The sequence below is a fragment of the Brachypodium distachyon genome, chromosome 1 (assembly GCF_000005505.3).
Source record: "Brachypodium distachyon strain Bd21 chromosome 1, Brachypodium_distachyon_v3.0, whole genome shotgun sequence".
Taxonomy (NCBI): domain Eukaryota; kingdom Viridiplantae; phylum Streptophyta; class Magnoliopsida; order Poales; family Poaceae; genus Brachypodium; species Brachypodium distachyon.
Genome location: NC_016131.3, coordinates 36,303,491 through 36,319,397, shown reverse-complemented (window position 1 = coordinate 36,319,397; position 15,907 = coordinate 36,303,491). Strand labels below are relative to the sequence as shown.

Below are 15,907 nucleotides of genomic sequence, written 5' to 3'. Positions count from 1 at the left end.
GGGGAGGATCGCTTCAGATGGTACTAGAGCAATATGTTGCCTGTAAGAACGTGACCCTAGTTTGGATTAGGATAAGACAAGAGCAAAGACCCAACCTTAGGATTATGTCTTGTCTCTATTTGATCTATATCTATATACATACATTTTATTCCTTATCCCTATTGATCTAAATCTTTGCATTCATATCTTACATATGCATGACATGTTTATTGTTTTATTCCACATATACACCGAATACGATGCTTATTACCACATATGCATGTTTATTATATTATACCACAGATGCATATTTGATTTTTACAACATACACCACTATAATCATGTTGCCATGTTGTTCACATGTTAGTATGCATCCAATTTTATATTTACATTCTCACCCTTGATATTAATGTTTATCACTTGATTCCCACTCTACCACTTGTATTTAATTCGACCATTTGATCATGTCACTAATACTCTCTTATCTCCTTCTTTATTTTTCTATAGATGGGAAGCCCAACACCTTTTGGCAACGTCCCGCCGTTCACCAGAGTTTGCTACCCCTCCACGGACGACGACCAGTTGTTCAGTGCCCCTTTGGCGGCACTGTGTGCTTTCCTCGACCTGCCACCACCAAGGTTCAGAGGCCGAGTTGAGACCGCCGCACCCGAGGGATGGCAGCCACGGTGGGAGATCGAGGCGAAGATCTGGGGGCGTGAGATCGCGCCAGCTACGCCGGATATCACCTTCATCGGCCGCTACCCCACCTTCGAGCAAGGCCTTCAGTTCGCCATGCAATGCGCTTTCGCACAGGTGTGCCGGGACTACCGACATGAGTTCCCCGAGGATTCCCCCTTCCTCCGCTTTGGAAGGCGGAACCATGCATGCTCGGCGGTAGCTACGACCAACGACGAGGATGCGACCCCAGTGACGACCTACTTCGAGAACATGGAGATAAACACCGTGGACTTGGAGTCTTGTCTCGAGCACGAGATGACCAGGGCCGACCTCGCCGTGGAGCAGGTTGGTAATCTGATGGGAGAGAAGACCCAGTGGCTGGAGGACAAGGCCGTGTTGGAGAACACTGTCCTCAACATGGGAGACGCCATCGAGCAGCTACAGTATGAGAGGGACCAGGCTCGCTACTACTGCGAGCAGTTCCAGGCATTCATCGCAGCAGCGGCCGCAGCAGCACTAGCTGCCACACCGGCGCCAGACTAGGTCCCACCTCCACCACAGGATCAGGTAATGGAGCCTCAGGAGGAGGAGCCGACTGAGGAGGAGGAGCCCCAGGAGGTCCACGAGATGGACACCCCTGCTACCAACACCCGCTCCAAGATGAAGGCGAACGGGACCACACCGATAGCCACACTCCCTTAGATCTATTGATGCCTACCAGCTTATATTAGTTTTTATCGTTATCAGCATTGCGAGTTAGTCATTGACCATACAATCTATGTGTATGGCAATGTAGGTCGATTGCTTTTTCTTCGTACTCTCTTCTTTATGGGCAATGCCCCACCATAAACAAGTGTGTTTTGCTATTATTTCCAAAACCTTTTATGATCGATGAGTGTATGATTGATATATGCTTGAGTCATATCTTGTTTGGGGGTTTAGTTATCCTTAGTTCTATTCTATCTGTTTCCTCATCTATGGTACCCTAAACAGATGCCTCCGAGACGCCGGAACCCCGCCAACAACGCGGAAGCTAACAATGCCGAAGCTGAGGGAAACGCTGCCACCATGCAACAGTTATTGGCTGCTCAGACCCAATTCTTCAAGATGATCACCCAACAGTTGGCCAACAACAACAACAACAACCAGCAGAACCACAACAACCAGCAACATGTAACATCCCAATTTTGAAAACTCTTCATATGCATTGCATATCATGAGCATCATGTCACCCTTGCATTTGATCACTTTCAAAACCCTAAAATTTGCTCAGAAAACCCTTTTGCTCAAACGCCTTTATTTGATTTTGGTCGTTGATCTTGCTCTTGAGTATTTGCATTTTAACCCAATAGGGTATCGTGGTAAAAAGGGATTTAATCCATATATAGAGTATCCCATAATTGGCTTTTGAAAGTATTTTGAAAAATAATTTGATTCGATAGCCTAAGGGCCCTAAAAGCCATTTTATAGGCAAATGTATTTTTAAATATTTTATTTTGAGGAAATTCTTGTTCCAAAAGTTAGATCATATGAAAATATGATTTTACAAATTTTGTCACATTTTATTTGGAGTGATTTGGAGCTCCGAATCAATTTTGAGGTTCGAAATCAGAAAATAGATAAAAGAAAAGGAAAACCGAAGAAAACAGGTCAAACCGGACCGGACCGGACCGAACCGGCCGGCCCGCTCTCACTGACCGGTGGACCCGCACGTCATCTTCTCCAACTGCCTCATCCGGAGTCCCCGCAGAGCACGCCCCGCGAACTGCCCATGAATCCGTTCCGATTTGTTCGCGCACGAACCACCAAATCCGAAACTCTGCACGTCATATCGAAGCCCCCAAACTCCTCTACTAATTCCCCCAAACTGCTCGCCAATTTCGCATCGGTTAGGATTTAATTTCTCGCCAGAGTTACTCTCTGCCACCGCCGTTCATCGCGTTTTGTCGCCGCTCCGGTGAGCTTCTCCCATCCCCGGCCACCTTCCCATTCTCCTCTCTCCCTAGCACATCCGGTGACGCGCTCGGTTTCGAGGATTGGACGCCGTCCGTGCACCGCCGTTCGCCGCCCGTCTTCCCCGCCTCCGGCCGCCTGCGCGCCCCCAGCCGCTCGAGCGCCCCGCGCCCCCTTGCTGCGCCGCCTGCCCGCGCGACCCGCCCGAGCTCCTCGCGCCCGCGTCGCCGCCCCGCGCCGCCTCCGACCCGGCGCGCGCTCCCGCGCCGCCCGCACGACCCGCTGCCCCGCGCCGGCCGCTGCAGCCGTGCGCGCGCCGCCCGCGCCGCCGCCGGCGAGGTAGCCGCCGGCCGGAACCCTAGAAACCGGCCAGTCCCGCCATGCCACGTGGTAGGTTTTTCTTTTTATTTTAATTCGGCCGAATTGGATAAAGCAATTTTGCAGAAAAGCCCCTACAACTTCAAAACCTTTTATCTTTTAAACCGTTTGTCCAAAAATTGTGTTCCGCACCTTTCTGGAATCGTCACAACGTGTAGAATATTTTGGCACTGTTTAATTTCAGTTTTGAAAAACTTAGACAGTAGCTATTTACAGATTGGTTGAATAGAGTTTAAATTTCGAATGAATTGTTTCAAAATAGTTTTGAACATGTTATCTTGTTGTAAAATTATTTAAACTTGTTCTCTATCCATTAGGACCAGAAAAGAAATTATTTTGTGTATAATCATGGCATGCAAGTTAAATATTGCTCTATGTTGCAAAAGCCGCACAATCTTTTGTTTAAAACCCTATCCATGTATCATGCATATTAATTACCACTTGATGTTGTATAATCTATCCAAATCTTTTGAAAAACTTTTCAAAACAGAAACGAAACTTTGTACTTTAGAAGTAACCTTTGTGTGCGTCATCATAGCATATGCATCATGGCATGATTTTTTTGCATTGAATGTTGTGTTTATTGTGTGCATGTTTCTTTTATTTTTAGATTGTGTGGAGTGTATTCCTTGTTGTTGCGAAGAGTGCGAGAACTATCACAACCTTGACAAGGCAAGTTCACTTTGATCATATCCCATTATTATTGTTGTTTTAAAATACTGATGCATTAGTGTTGTTGGTAGAGATGCATTGATAGGACTATTACTCGTACCTCTATGCTAGCTATAAATTCCAGGTAGTATAGTTTACCCTCGCCATTACCTTGCTACCAAACCGCCATCGATTGTAGTTGAATGCTAAGCTATGGTAGTATCGTGGGGGAAATAACTACATTATGATATTGTTATGCCTTTGGCTATATGAAATGTTTTTGTTAGATGTAAGGCAAAACAACTAATTCAATGAACCATCCTGGGTGGGCTGCTTTGAGGATTTTGAGAATTAGCGGCGTCAGGTCCATTTCTATGGGTCCCTCTGAGTCGAGTTCCTGTGGATTCAAGAATGGATCGTCCATGGACGTCTCTCCCGTGGATTCGGGGAGCGCCTACGTTGCAAATGTGGAATGCCACCTAGGGTAACTGAGACTGGGCTAGTTTCCTACTTAGAAGCTTCTAGTACAACGACAATGCTATATGGGCTCTGGCGAGACAAGAGTAAGTTGTATGAACCTAAACCCGAAGAATTGTACTGAGGTAGCCGTGTAGGGGGAGCGTGATTCTCTCGTGGTTTAGGGAATTACCTCTGAAAATCTCGTAATCGATGCCGTTGCTACTCTACCCTGAGGACAGCAAGGGATTAACACGTCGGTTTCTTGTGGGGAATGTGTACAAACTCTCGAGAGCGTCAAAACTAAGTACTTAGCCGTGTCCCCGGCAACGGACAATTTGAGCAACTAGATGTGGAGCTGTAAGGAAAGTCTCACTCATTCTAATTTCTTAAATAAAATGAATGGTTTGAACAGGCTAGGAGCACTTGAAGAATCCACTTCAATGTACTCTAGGTTAATAGGAGCATGGGTGTGTCTACCCCGTGTCCATTAGTTAACATTATTATAACATTCCATTGTAGTAGGGTAATTTATGTTCTGCTTCCACGCAAACAGCCTGAACTCCACCTTGCCAAATATTGCATATACTTGGTAGGTTCTGATATAACTTCTAGTGAATCTTACCAATACATTCAATGTATTGACCCTAGTGGCTGCATCGTTTAATGATGCAGGAAGCTTCGACGACGAGTAAGATGTACGTTCTGCTTATTTGGGTTACGGGCTTACATTCCAACACGCTCTCACCGTGGTGCTGATGTGCCCTTGTATCTTCCGTTTTCCGCTGCTAAACAATTGTTTTATTTCCAGCTAACCCGTGAGGTTATGCGAGTTGTAAGTACCCTTTTATATTCTGGATGATACGTTGTAATATTGAGACCTTTGTTCTATGATATTACATCTTGAAACTGTGTGTGCTAGTGAGTCGATCCAGGGACTAGCACTAAAGCACAAAGATCGAACCCTTTTACGGGGGCGGTCGTTTCACAACACCACCCACCCCAAGTTGATATGCTGACCAGATTTCTACGTTTGCGCCCGCCCACTTTTTCCAGCTCCACTGAGCCTATTATGGCTGACGATTGGCTCCGGTCAGTCAACAAGAACTTGGTCACCATCAACTGCACTGACGAAGAGAAGGTGCGGTTTGCAGCTCATCTGTTAGAAGGACCCGCAGCATCTTGGTGGGAGAATTTTCAGAGTACCACCCCCATCGAGGATGTCACCTGGGACATGTTCCAGGAAGCCTTCCGCACCGCCCACATCTCTGCGGGAGTGCTCAGCCTGAAGAAGAAAGAATTTCACAGGCTGCGACAGGGAAGCCGCTCCGTGTCAGAATATATAGAGATTTTCAACCAACTATCCCGCTATGCACCGGAGGATGTGAACACCGATGCCAAGCACAGGGAGAAGTTTTTGGACGGCCTGAACAACGAGCTGTCAGTTCAACTTGCTATTGCTTACACCCCCACTTACCAGTCCTTGATTGACAAGGCCATCATTCTGGAGAGTAAGCTCACTCAGATGGAGAGCCGCAAGAAGAGATTTCACCAAGGGGGCTCTCACACTAGGCCGCACCAGAAGCAGCGCACCTCCTATGACGCAAGTGGCAGTTCCTCCTTGAGTAGGAACGGGAACCAGAACAGCCACCGCAGTGGGGAAAATAGTCACCACCACCGCCAGGGAAGCCAAGGACACCACCATCAGGGTGGCAATGTGAACCGACACCATCAGCAGCACCAGCATCAGCAACAGCACCAGTTTGCTCGCCCAAGGCCCATCAATGGAAACGGGAATGGCAGAAACAACGGCAATGGCCAGAACAACAATGGTCAGAACCACAACGCCAATAAAGGACATGAGCAAGGTGGAGTGCTACAAGTGTCACAAGATGGGACACTATGCCACCAACTGCCCGGACAACCAGGATGGCACTGGGAACAAGCCCAATCCATTCCAGAAGGGCCACGTGAATCACGTGGATGTGGAAGAGATCACCGAGGAACCAGGTATCATACTTGGCACCTTTCACATTAATGCTTATGAAGTACTAGTTCTATTTGACACTGGAGCATCACATTCATTCATTTCAAGAGTATTGGTAGAAAGAGGCAAATTACCCTCTGAGACCATGAGTAGACCTATGAAAGTAAACTCACCGGGTGGAATAATGCTAGCAACCCGACACTGTCGCCAGCTACCCCTAAGTATTGGGAGACATATTTTTCCCTCTGATCTCATAGTTATAGATTCCCGAGCACTGGACCTAATCTTGGGAATGGACTGGTTGAACTTATATGAAGGATTAGTAGATTGTGCCCAGAGGACTGTCACACTCACTACCCTAGACAAGAGCTTAAGAGACCCAAGGTTAATGCTCTTAAGGGGGTTAGCATGGACAATGTACCAATAGTGAAGGAATACCCAGACGTGTTTCCAGAGGAATTACCAGGTGTGCCACCGGACCGTGATGTGGAGTTCCTTATTGAGTTAATGCCAGGAAGTGGACCCATAGCCAAGAGACCATATAAGATGGCTGTGGACGAGTTGAAAGAATTGAAGAAGCAGCTAGCTGAGCAGTTAGCGAAAGGGTTCATCCGCCCCAGTTCATCCACATGGGGAGCACCTGTCCTGTTTGTAGAAAAGAAGGACAAGAGCCAACGGATGTGCATTGACTATCGTTCACTCAACGAGGTGACGATAAAGAATAAGTATCCCTTGCCCATAATCAATGATCTATTCGATCAACTGAAGGGAGCCTGTGTGTTCTCAAAGATCGATCTGCGATCAGGATATTTTCAACTAAAAATTTGAGAGATGGATATACCCAAGACGGCATTCACCACGAGGTATGGACTGTAAGAGTACACCGTGATGCCATTCAGTTTGACCAATGCACCTGCATACTTCATGAACATGATGAACAAGGTGTTCAAGGAATTCTTGGACAAGTTTGTCGTGGTTTTCATAGATGACATCTTGATTTATTCCAAGAGCAAAGAGGAACATGAGCAGCATCTGCGCATGATTTTAGAGAAGTTGAGAACGCACCAGCTGTACGCCAAATTCAGCAAGTGTGAATTTTGGTTATCAGAAGTCAGCTTTCTTGGACACATAGTGTCAGGAGCCGGAGTAGCCGTTGACCCAGCTAAGGTTGCAGCAGTTACGGAATGGGAGGCACCGAAGAACGTCGGAGAAGTCCGTAGTTTCCTTGGACTTGCTGGTTACTACCGGAGGTTCATTGAGAATTTCTCCAAAATAGCGAAACCCATGACTGAGCTCTTAAAGAAGGAAAAGAAGTTTACCTGGAATGAGAACTGTGAAGAAAGTTTCCATGAATTGAAGAAAAGACTAGTGTCCGCACCCATCCTTGTTTTGCCTGACCTACAAGAGGATTTTCAAGTATACTGTGACGCCTCACGTCAAGGATTGGGAGGAGTGTTAATGCAAGGAGGAAGAGTTGTAGCGTATGCTTCGCAGCAGCTGAAGAGCCACGAAGGTAACTACGCCACTCATGACTTGGAATTAGCATCGGTAGTGCACGCCCTGAAGACTTGGAGACGCTATCTGATGGGAAAGCATTGTGAGCTGTTTACCGATCACAAGAGGCTGAAGTACATATTCACTCAGAAGGAGTTGAATCTGAGGCAGAGGAGATGGTTAGAGCTGATAAAGGATTATGACCTGAATTTACAATACCATCCAGGCAAGGCTAACGTCGTAGCCGATGCTTTGAGCCGCAAGGGCTATTTAAATGGACTAACAGCTGGAGAATTACCACCAGAGTTGTGTGAACAGTTCAAGGATCTCAGACTGGAGATAGTACCCGAAGGTTATTTAGCCACTTTGGAAGTGCAACCCACACTACTAGATAAGATTAGAGAAGCACAGAAAGATGACTCAGAAATAAAGGAAATAAAAGAGAATATGCTTAACGGAAAGGCAAAAGATTTTCGGGAGGACGACCAGGGTACCTTATGGTTCGGAAAACGCATTTGCGTACCGCAAGATCCGAAAACCAGAAAGTTGATTCTGCAAGAAGCCCATGATTCACCGTACTCAATACACCCTGGAAACACAAAGATGTACATGGACCTCAAGGAAACATTTTGGTGGTCCGGATTAAAGCGTGACATCGCAGAGTTCATTGCCTTGTGCGATGTGTGCGGTAGAGTTAAAGCTGAACACCAGAAACCAGCGGGATTGCTAAGACCACTGCCAATACCAGAATGGAAGTGGGATAAAGTAGGCATGGATTTTATCACCGGTTTACCATGGACCAGATCAGGTTATGATTCTATTTGGGTAGCTGTTGACCGTTTGACCAAGGTTGCCCATTTTATACCTGTGAAGACTACTTACACTAGCGCACAGTTAGCAAAACGTTACATATCCAGAATAGTGTGTTTACACGGAGTGCCCAAGGAAATAGTTTCAGACAGAGGTACCCAATTTACCTCAAGATTTTGGGGACAACCACATGAGTCTCTAGGAACGAGACTAGAATTCAGTACAGCCTTTCATCCGCAGACGGATGGACAGACCGAGAGAGTTAATCAGATCCTTGAGGATATGTTGAGAGCCTACGCTCTAGACTATGGATCCAGTTGGGATGACAACCTGCCATATGCAGAATTCTCATACAACAACAGCTTCCAAGCCAGCATTGGAATGTCACCGTTTGAAGCTTTGTATGGAAGGAAATGCAGAACACCATTGTTATGGGATGGTGTAGGAGATCGTAGCCTATTCGGCCCAGACATGATAAAAGATGCCGAAGAAAAGGTTAGACTCATCCGAGACCGACTAAAGGTAGCTCAGTCAAGACAAAAGAGCTATGCGGATACAAAACGTAGGGAGGTTACCTATGAAGCTGAAGATAGAGCGTATCTCAGAGTTTCGCCGATACGCGGGGTGAAGAGATTTGGTATAAAAGGAAAGTTAGCACCCCGTTTCATTGGACCTTTCAAGATATTGTCGCGACAAGGAGAGGTAGCCTACAAGTTGGATTTACCGGAAGCACTGTCGAATGTCCACAATGTCTTCCACGTATCGCAACTGAAGAAGTGTCACCCCGAGATGGCCGACACACCCCTGAGGGATACGATACCTCTAGAAGAAGTCCAATTGCAGAGTGACCTCACCTATGAGGAGAAACCGATCAGGATCTTGGATACAGCAGAGAGACAGACCCGATCCAAGACAATCAAGTTCTGCAAGGTCCAGTGGGACCATCACACTGAAGAAGAAGCCACTTGGGAACGCGAAGATGATCTTCGAGAAGATCACCCACACCTCTTTGCTAACCACACCGAATCTCGAGGACGAGATTCATCTTAAGGGGGTTAGGTCTGTAACATCCCAAAATTTCAAACTTTTACATGTGCATTGCATCCATGAGCATCATGCCACAATTGCATATTTGAATTCAAATTTGAATCTCAAAAGGGCTTTAAAAAGATTTTGTTTACACCCATTTTAAGCTTTGGTTTTTCAAACCAATAGGGTATATGTATCAAAGGGGTTTATTGCGTATATAGGCTATCCCATATTTTTTGGATAATTATTTGGAGTTGAAAAAGTATTTTATTTCAATAGGTGTATATAGCCCTAAAGGCATTTATAGGGCAAATGTGTTTTTATATATTTTATTTTGAGGGGACCTACTCCTAAAAGTTGAATCATGGTAGAACATGATTCTACAAATTTTCTGGAATTTATATGGACCAATTTGGAGTTCAAACTCAAAAGATATCAAAGAAATGAGAAAAACAGAAAAAAAGAAAAGGTCTAAAAGAAAAAAAAGGGTAAACTGGACCGGCCCGGCCGCTTTGGGCCGAACCGGCCCAGTCCGACCTCGCCCGACCGGCCCCGCCAGCCCGGTTGCCCGCGCTCGCCCGCACCCGCTGACAGGTGGGGCCCACCTGTCAGGGGCTTCTTCCCCGGAAGGAAAGCGGCCGCGCCGCCACCGCGATTTCCAGCCGCCGTCCCCGCGCACCCGCCGCTGCAATCTCCTCCTCCGGCCTTCCTTTTTCACGCCCAAGCACGTCTTTATAATCTCCACGACCCCCTCTCCTTTTCCCCCCCGTTTGCCCTCGCTCGCACGCCGCCAGGCCGCCGGAATCCCTCGCCGGAGCCGCCCCGCGCCGCCGCGTCTTCTTCGACCTAGGCGACGACCCGCGCCGCCCGAGCCCACGCCGACCGCGCCCCCGTCTCCGCCGTGCCGCGCCGCGCCATCCCCGGACCCCCCGCGTCGCCCGCCCCGCCAGAGCACCCCGCGCCGCCCCGCCCGTGCCCGCGCCGCCGTCTCCTCCCACTCCGGCCGCCCGCGCCGCCCGGTAAAACCCTAGAACTCCCCTCGTCCGTCCGATCCGGATCCGAGGGGTAGGATTAGATCCCGTTTTAAATTTTAACCGAACCGGTACGCACCAATTAGATGCTGACACGTGGCACCCGGTTTTGTAAAATAAAAATGTAATTTTAATCCCCCGGAATTAATAAAAGGCACTTTTGCAGATAGGCCCCTGTAATTTCAAATGATCCTAACTTTAAATCTGTTTGGCCAAATTTAGTGATCCACACCTTTTTGGAATCCTTAGGAAATTTAGAATCTTTTGGCACTGTCCAATTTCAAATTTGAATATTTGAATCACATTCAAATTACAGATTAGGGTTCTATGCCTTTTAAATCATAACTAATTATCTAGAAGACCTTTTTGAATGAAACCAGTGCCCAAATTTTTTTTTATTGTCCTCTGTCCAATGGGACAGATAAATAAATATTTTGAGTTAATCTATTTGGCTAACCCTAGCCATTGCAATTTATTTAAAAATCCTAATTGCATGTGCTTAATTATCAATGCCTTGGACCAGTAGATCACCCAAATAAAACCAACCCACTCATGTCGCATGTTTTGCATCACATCATGGCATACATATTCTTTTGTCATGTTTGTATTGTGTGTTTATGTGTGTGTATATGTTTGTTGATTGTGTAGTATTCTCGGAGAGCGAACCTTGCGATTGTGACGAGTGTTTGAACTCCAACTACTATCAAGGCAAGTTCACTTTGATCATTTACCCATTATTTTATTATGCACTAGATTTTATTAGTTGCATTGTTAGGATTATTACTGTATCTATGCTAGCTATGATCTGTCCTAGTAGTATAGGATACCCTTTGTCAAGACCTTACCACCAATCCCCATCGTAGTAGTAAAATGCTATGTTAGGATAATATACGAGGGTGGTATTATTACAATGTGATACTATTGAATTACGATATGATTTTCCTAGTGTATGGCAAAACAAGTAATTCAATGAACCGTCCTGGGTGGGCTGCTTTGAGTTTTCGGATGTCGTGACGTTAGGTCCATTTCTTTGGGGCCCGCTGAGTCGTCTCTCCATGTGATTCGGGAGCATCCATGGTCGTCTCCCCGTGCGATTCAGGGAGCGCCTGCCACCCGGGATAACAAAAGACTGGACTAGTTTCCTGTTTTGTAGCTTCCAGTACAACCACATGGTAATACAGGCTCTGCCAGGATGGATGTAAGAAATATGAACCTGGATCCGAGGTGACATCGGTATGTGGCAGTGTAGGTTGGAACGCGTCCCTCAGGAGGTTTGGGGGAATATGTTCTGAAAATTCCTGTAATCGATGACGTTGCTACTCCATCTGGGGGACAGCAAGGGATTAACACGTCGATTTCTTGTGGGTAAAGTGTACCACCTCTCGAGAGTGTCAAACTAAATACTTAGCCGGGGAGGTGTCCCCGGTTACGGACAATTATGAGCAACTAGACATCGGAGCTGTAAGGAAAGTCTCACTCATTCCAATTTCCTAATAAAATGAATGGTTTGAACTGGGTAGGAGCATTGATGTTTCTACTCATTGTGCCTTGGTTAATAGGAGCATGGGTGTTTCTACCCCGTGTCCAGTAGAATTCAAAACTATTTGTCTAAAAATGATAAGATTTGAATAATGATACTTTTATGCAAAATAGCCAAACCCCACTTAGCCAAACTATGCATGTACATGGTAGGTCCTTTATAACTCTAGTGAGCTTGCCAATACATTCAAATGTATTGATCCCGTAGTGGCTGCAATTAACAATGCAGGTGGATCCGACGATGAGTGAGGTTCGTCGTTTTGTCATGGGTCATGTGCTTACATTCCAACATGCTCTCACCTTGGAGTAGTGTGGCCCTTATGTTCTACCCTTTTCCGCTGCAGTATTTTGAAATATTGTTTTATGATGTTGAAACAGTATTTGTTTTATGCTGGCCCAGAGGTCTTGCGAGGTTGTAAGTACTATTAAATTCTGGATGATGCGATGTCATGAAACTGTGTGTGGTAGTGAGTCGATCCAGGGACTAGCACAGTAAGCACAGAGATCGAACCCTAGTAAAGGGGAGGATCGCCTCACCGGCTCCTCCACGATCCCCCACGGCCACTCGTGGTTGATCTTCTTCTTCCCCAACTCGATGAACTCCGACTTGAGGAACCGGAACCGGAACCGGAACACCACTCCTGAGGACAGGGGAGCCTTCTTCTCCACCCTCGAGTAGTAGTAGTGGCGAAATAGAGCCACCGATGCCATCACCCCCACGAACGCTTCACAAAGGTGTTGGAAGACAGCCAATGTGATGAACGACATGGGGTGAAGTTGCGCCAGGATGACCCCGTAGGTCTCCATGATGGCTTAAAGGAAAAAAAGAGTGCGGCGGCACGAACCCGGCTAGGATGACTCCCGAAGATCTGGAAGTACTGCGGGTCGCGCTCCTTGCCGACGGGGAGAATCCGTGTCGGCCCATATTCGTTGTGCTTGGTGGCAAGCGCCAAGACCAGCTTGTCTAGCCCCTCGCCGTTGTACCCGGGTGGGAAGAAAGCGAACTTAGCCCGCATTTCCTCATCCTTCTGGGCTCGGTCCGACAACTCCTTCTTGCTGACCTTCTCGCTTTTTCCTCTTTGCTGGTGCTCCCTTGGGACGGTTCTGGCCCTTGGAAGACATTGGCGGAGGTGGGGAGGTGCATTGGTTGGAGTTGGGGCGCGGAGAGCTTGGGAGGAGGCAATTGGGAGTGCCTGCCGCCAGCCTTGGGTATTTATCGGGGCTGGCGGGCTGCAACAGACACCCCCACGATCGGTAGTAATGTGCCCTAAAGAATCGGAAATTAAGAGGGGGGTGCGCGACGTGGCCTTAACTCTCTGGTGATTAAGGGGGATAAGGCACGAAATCGTGCGCCCGACCGTTCCACTCGGAGGAGTGGAATTGTAAATGCGGTCCGCAAGGCCGGGTGCCGGGGGACTCCCCTTGGGACCCACGTGTTGGATAGGGCGTAGCCCGGCAACCGACCGAGGATAGCACTTGTTGGGAGCTTCAAGGCTGCCGGCCCACGCCCGGGGGCTACTGTCGTACCAGTGGCCCACGGGTTCCCACCGATACGGGACGCGTGGGTCGCCAGTGATGAAGCCTCGCCAGGGAGTCCTCCGGGGAAGCAACAAGTTCGAGAAGCCTGCCTCAAGGCGACGGTCCTTGGTGAAGGTGAAGCTAAGGGCCAGAATATAAGAAGCCCCCAGGAACCCCAGTCCCGGGACGCTGAAGAAACGCCTCCCGGCACCTAGCCGGGTGCGCTAGCTGGGAAGGGGCATCCTAGCAACCCACGCTCGGGCATGCAGACGGGGCCCGCGGAACAGTGAAGACAGGACAAGACGGCGGGCGCAGTGCATTTAATGCACCGACAGGAGTTTTATCAGCGGGCCTAGCTTGCTTAGCAAGGCTAGGGCGACTACTCTACGAAGCATTTTTTCCACCGTGTACAGTGGGCCGGGCGCTGCATGGCGTCCGGCATGGATCAGCGAGAATGTATTTCATGTGGCTGTGAAACGCGTCTAGGAGACGTGTCACGCTGCATGCACTGCCACATGTGGTATCCCTTGTCTATAAAAGGAGGACCGATGCCACCGGTCAAAGGGTTCCGATGAGTCTTCGTTTGTGCCCTAGTTAGAGCCATCGCCAAGTAGGTCGCCGGGAACTCCCGGGACACTTTGTAAGCCACATACGTAATCTTGAATACAACAAAAAGCAGGACGTAGGGTGTTACACCTCCGGGTGGCCCGAACCTGGGTAAATTCACGTGTCCACACTTCGTGTCTATCGTCATGCCGGCGATCGCTGGAGCGATCACCTCGCCCTCCACCGAACCAAAAAGGGGGTGCTCGGCATCCCCGGTGCCGGAGACCCGTGCTCTGACAGATAACTCTTTTGTCTTTAGAGGGCGCAGAAAGGGTAATCTCTATCTTGTAAATTTTGAGGACTCCTCATACTCACCCCCTACATGTCTAGTTGCAAAATCTTCACTAGGGTGGCTCTGGCATAGAAGACTCGGTCATGTGGGCATGAAGAATCTAAACAGATTTGTTAAAGGCGACCACATCCGAGGCTTGAAGAACGTTTCTTTTGAGAATGATGGGTTATGTAGTGCGGGCCAAGCTGGGAAGCAAATAGGAGCGTCTCATCCAGCGAAGAATGTCATGTCTACTTCAAGACCTCTCGAGTTGCTTCACATGGATCTGTTTGGTCCTACTACGTACATGAGTATAGGAGGTAACTCATATGGATTTGTGATTGTTGATGATTATTCACGTTTCACTTGGGTGTTCTTTTTGTATGATAAGAGCACAGTAGTTGAGATCTTCAAGAAGTTTGCATGAAGAGCCCAGAATGAATTTGAAGTAACCATCAAGGGCGTGCGAAGTGACAATGGAACAGAATTCAAAAACCTGATGATGGAAGAATTCCTCGATGAATTCGGCGTGAAGCATGAGTTCTCTGCACCTCATGTTCCTCAACAAAATGGGGTGGTGGAGAGGAAGAACCGCACGTTGATTGAAATGGCCCGGACCATGCTGAACGAGTACAAGACTCCTGACCGTTTCTGAGCTGAAGCCATCAACACTGCATGCCATGCTTCAAATCGCTTATATCTTCATCGACTCCTCAAGAAAACTCCATACGAGCTCATCTCCAACCGCAAGCCTGATTTGTCATACTTCAGAGTCTTCGGAAGCAAATGCTACATCCTCAACAAGAAGAATAGACGAGCTAAGTTTGATTTTAAATGTGACGAAGGTTTCTTCTTGGGTTATCCCTCGATTGCACGTGCTTATTGAGTCTTCAACAACAGCACAAAAGTTGTTGAAATTGTAAAGGATGTGCAATTCGATGAAGTTAACGGCTCCCAGGAAGAGCAATTGCCAATGTCTGTAGATATTGAATTTTTTTTAGGAAATATCCAAAAGATGGCCATTGGTGATATTCGTCCATAAGAAGTCAAGCAAAGTGAATCCGGAATCAATAATGAAAAAGGTGCTTCACAAGCTGAAGAACCTAACCAAACCGGAGCTTCCACCCCAGCTGAAGAACATGCTGCTGCTTCAAATGGAGCACAACCTAGCAGTGATGGTGGTGAAGTACATCATCCGAAGATCTGCAAAAGAATTCAGAAGGATCATCCTGTTGATCAAATCCTTGGAGACATCAAAAGAGGTATTCAAACTCGCTCACGTGTTTCAAATTTTTGTGAGCACTTCTTTTTTGTGTCTTCAGTTTTGCCGAAGACAGCGGATGAAGCATTATCGGATCCGGATTGGGTGATGGCTATGCATGAAGAACTGTAATAACTTCAAGAGAAATCAAGTCTGGACCCTTGTTGAAAGGCCAACGGAAAATGTCATCGGCACTAAATGGGTCTTTAGAAATAAGCAAGATGAAGACGGAATCGTCGTGAGGAACAAAGTACGTCTTGTTGCAC

General features: G+C 47.5%; 1 pseudogene; it reads left to right on the top strand.

The window, feature by feature from the left end:
- Window positions 1-15,035, top strand: part of LOC112270114 — a 34,832-nt pseudogene extending 19,797 nt beyond the window's left edge.
- The last annotated feature ends 872 nt before the right edge of the window (window positions 15,036-15,907 follow it).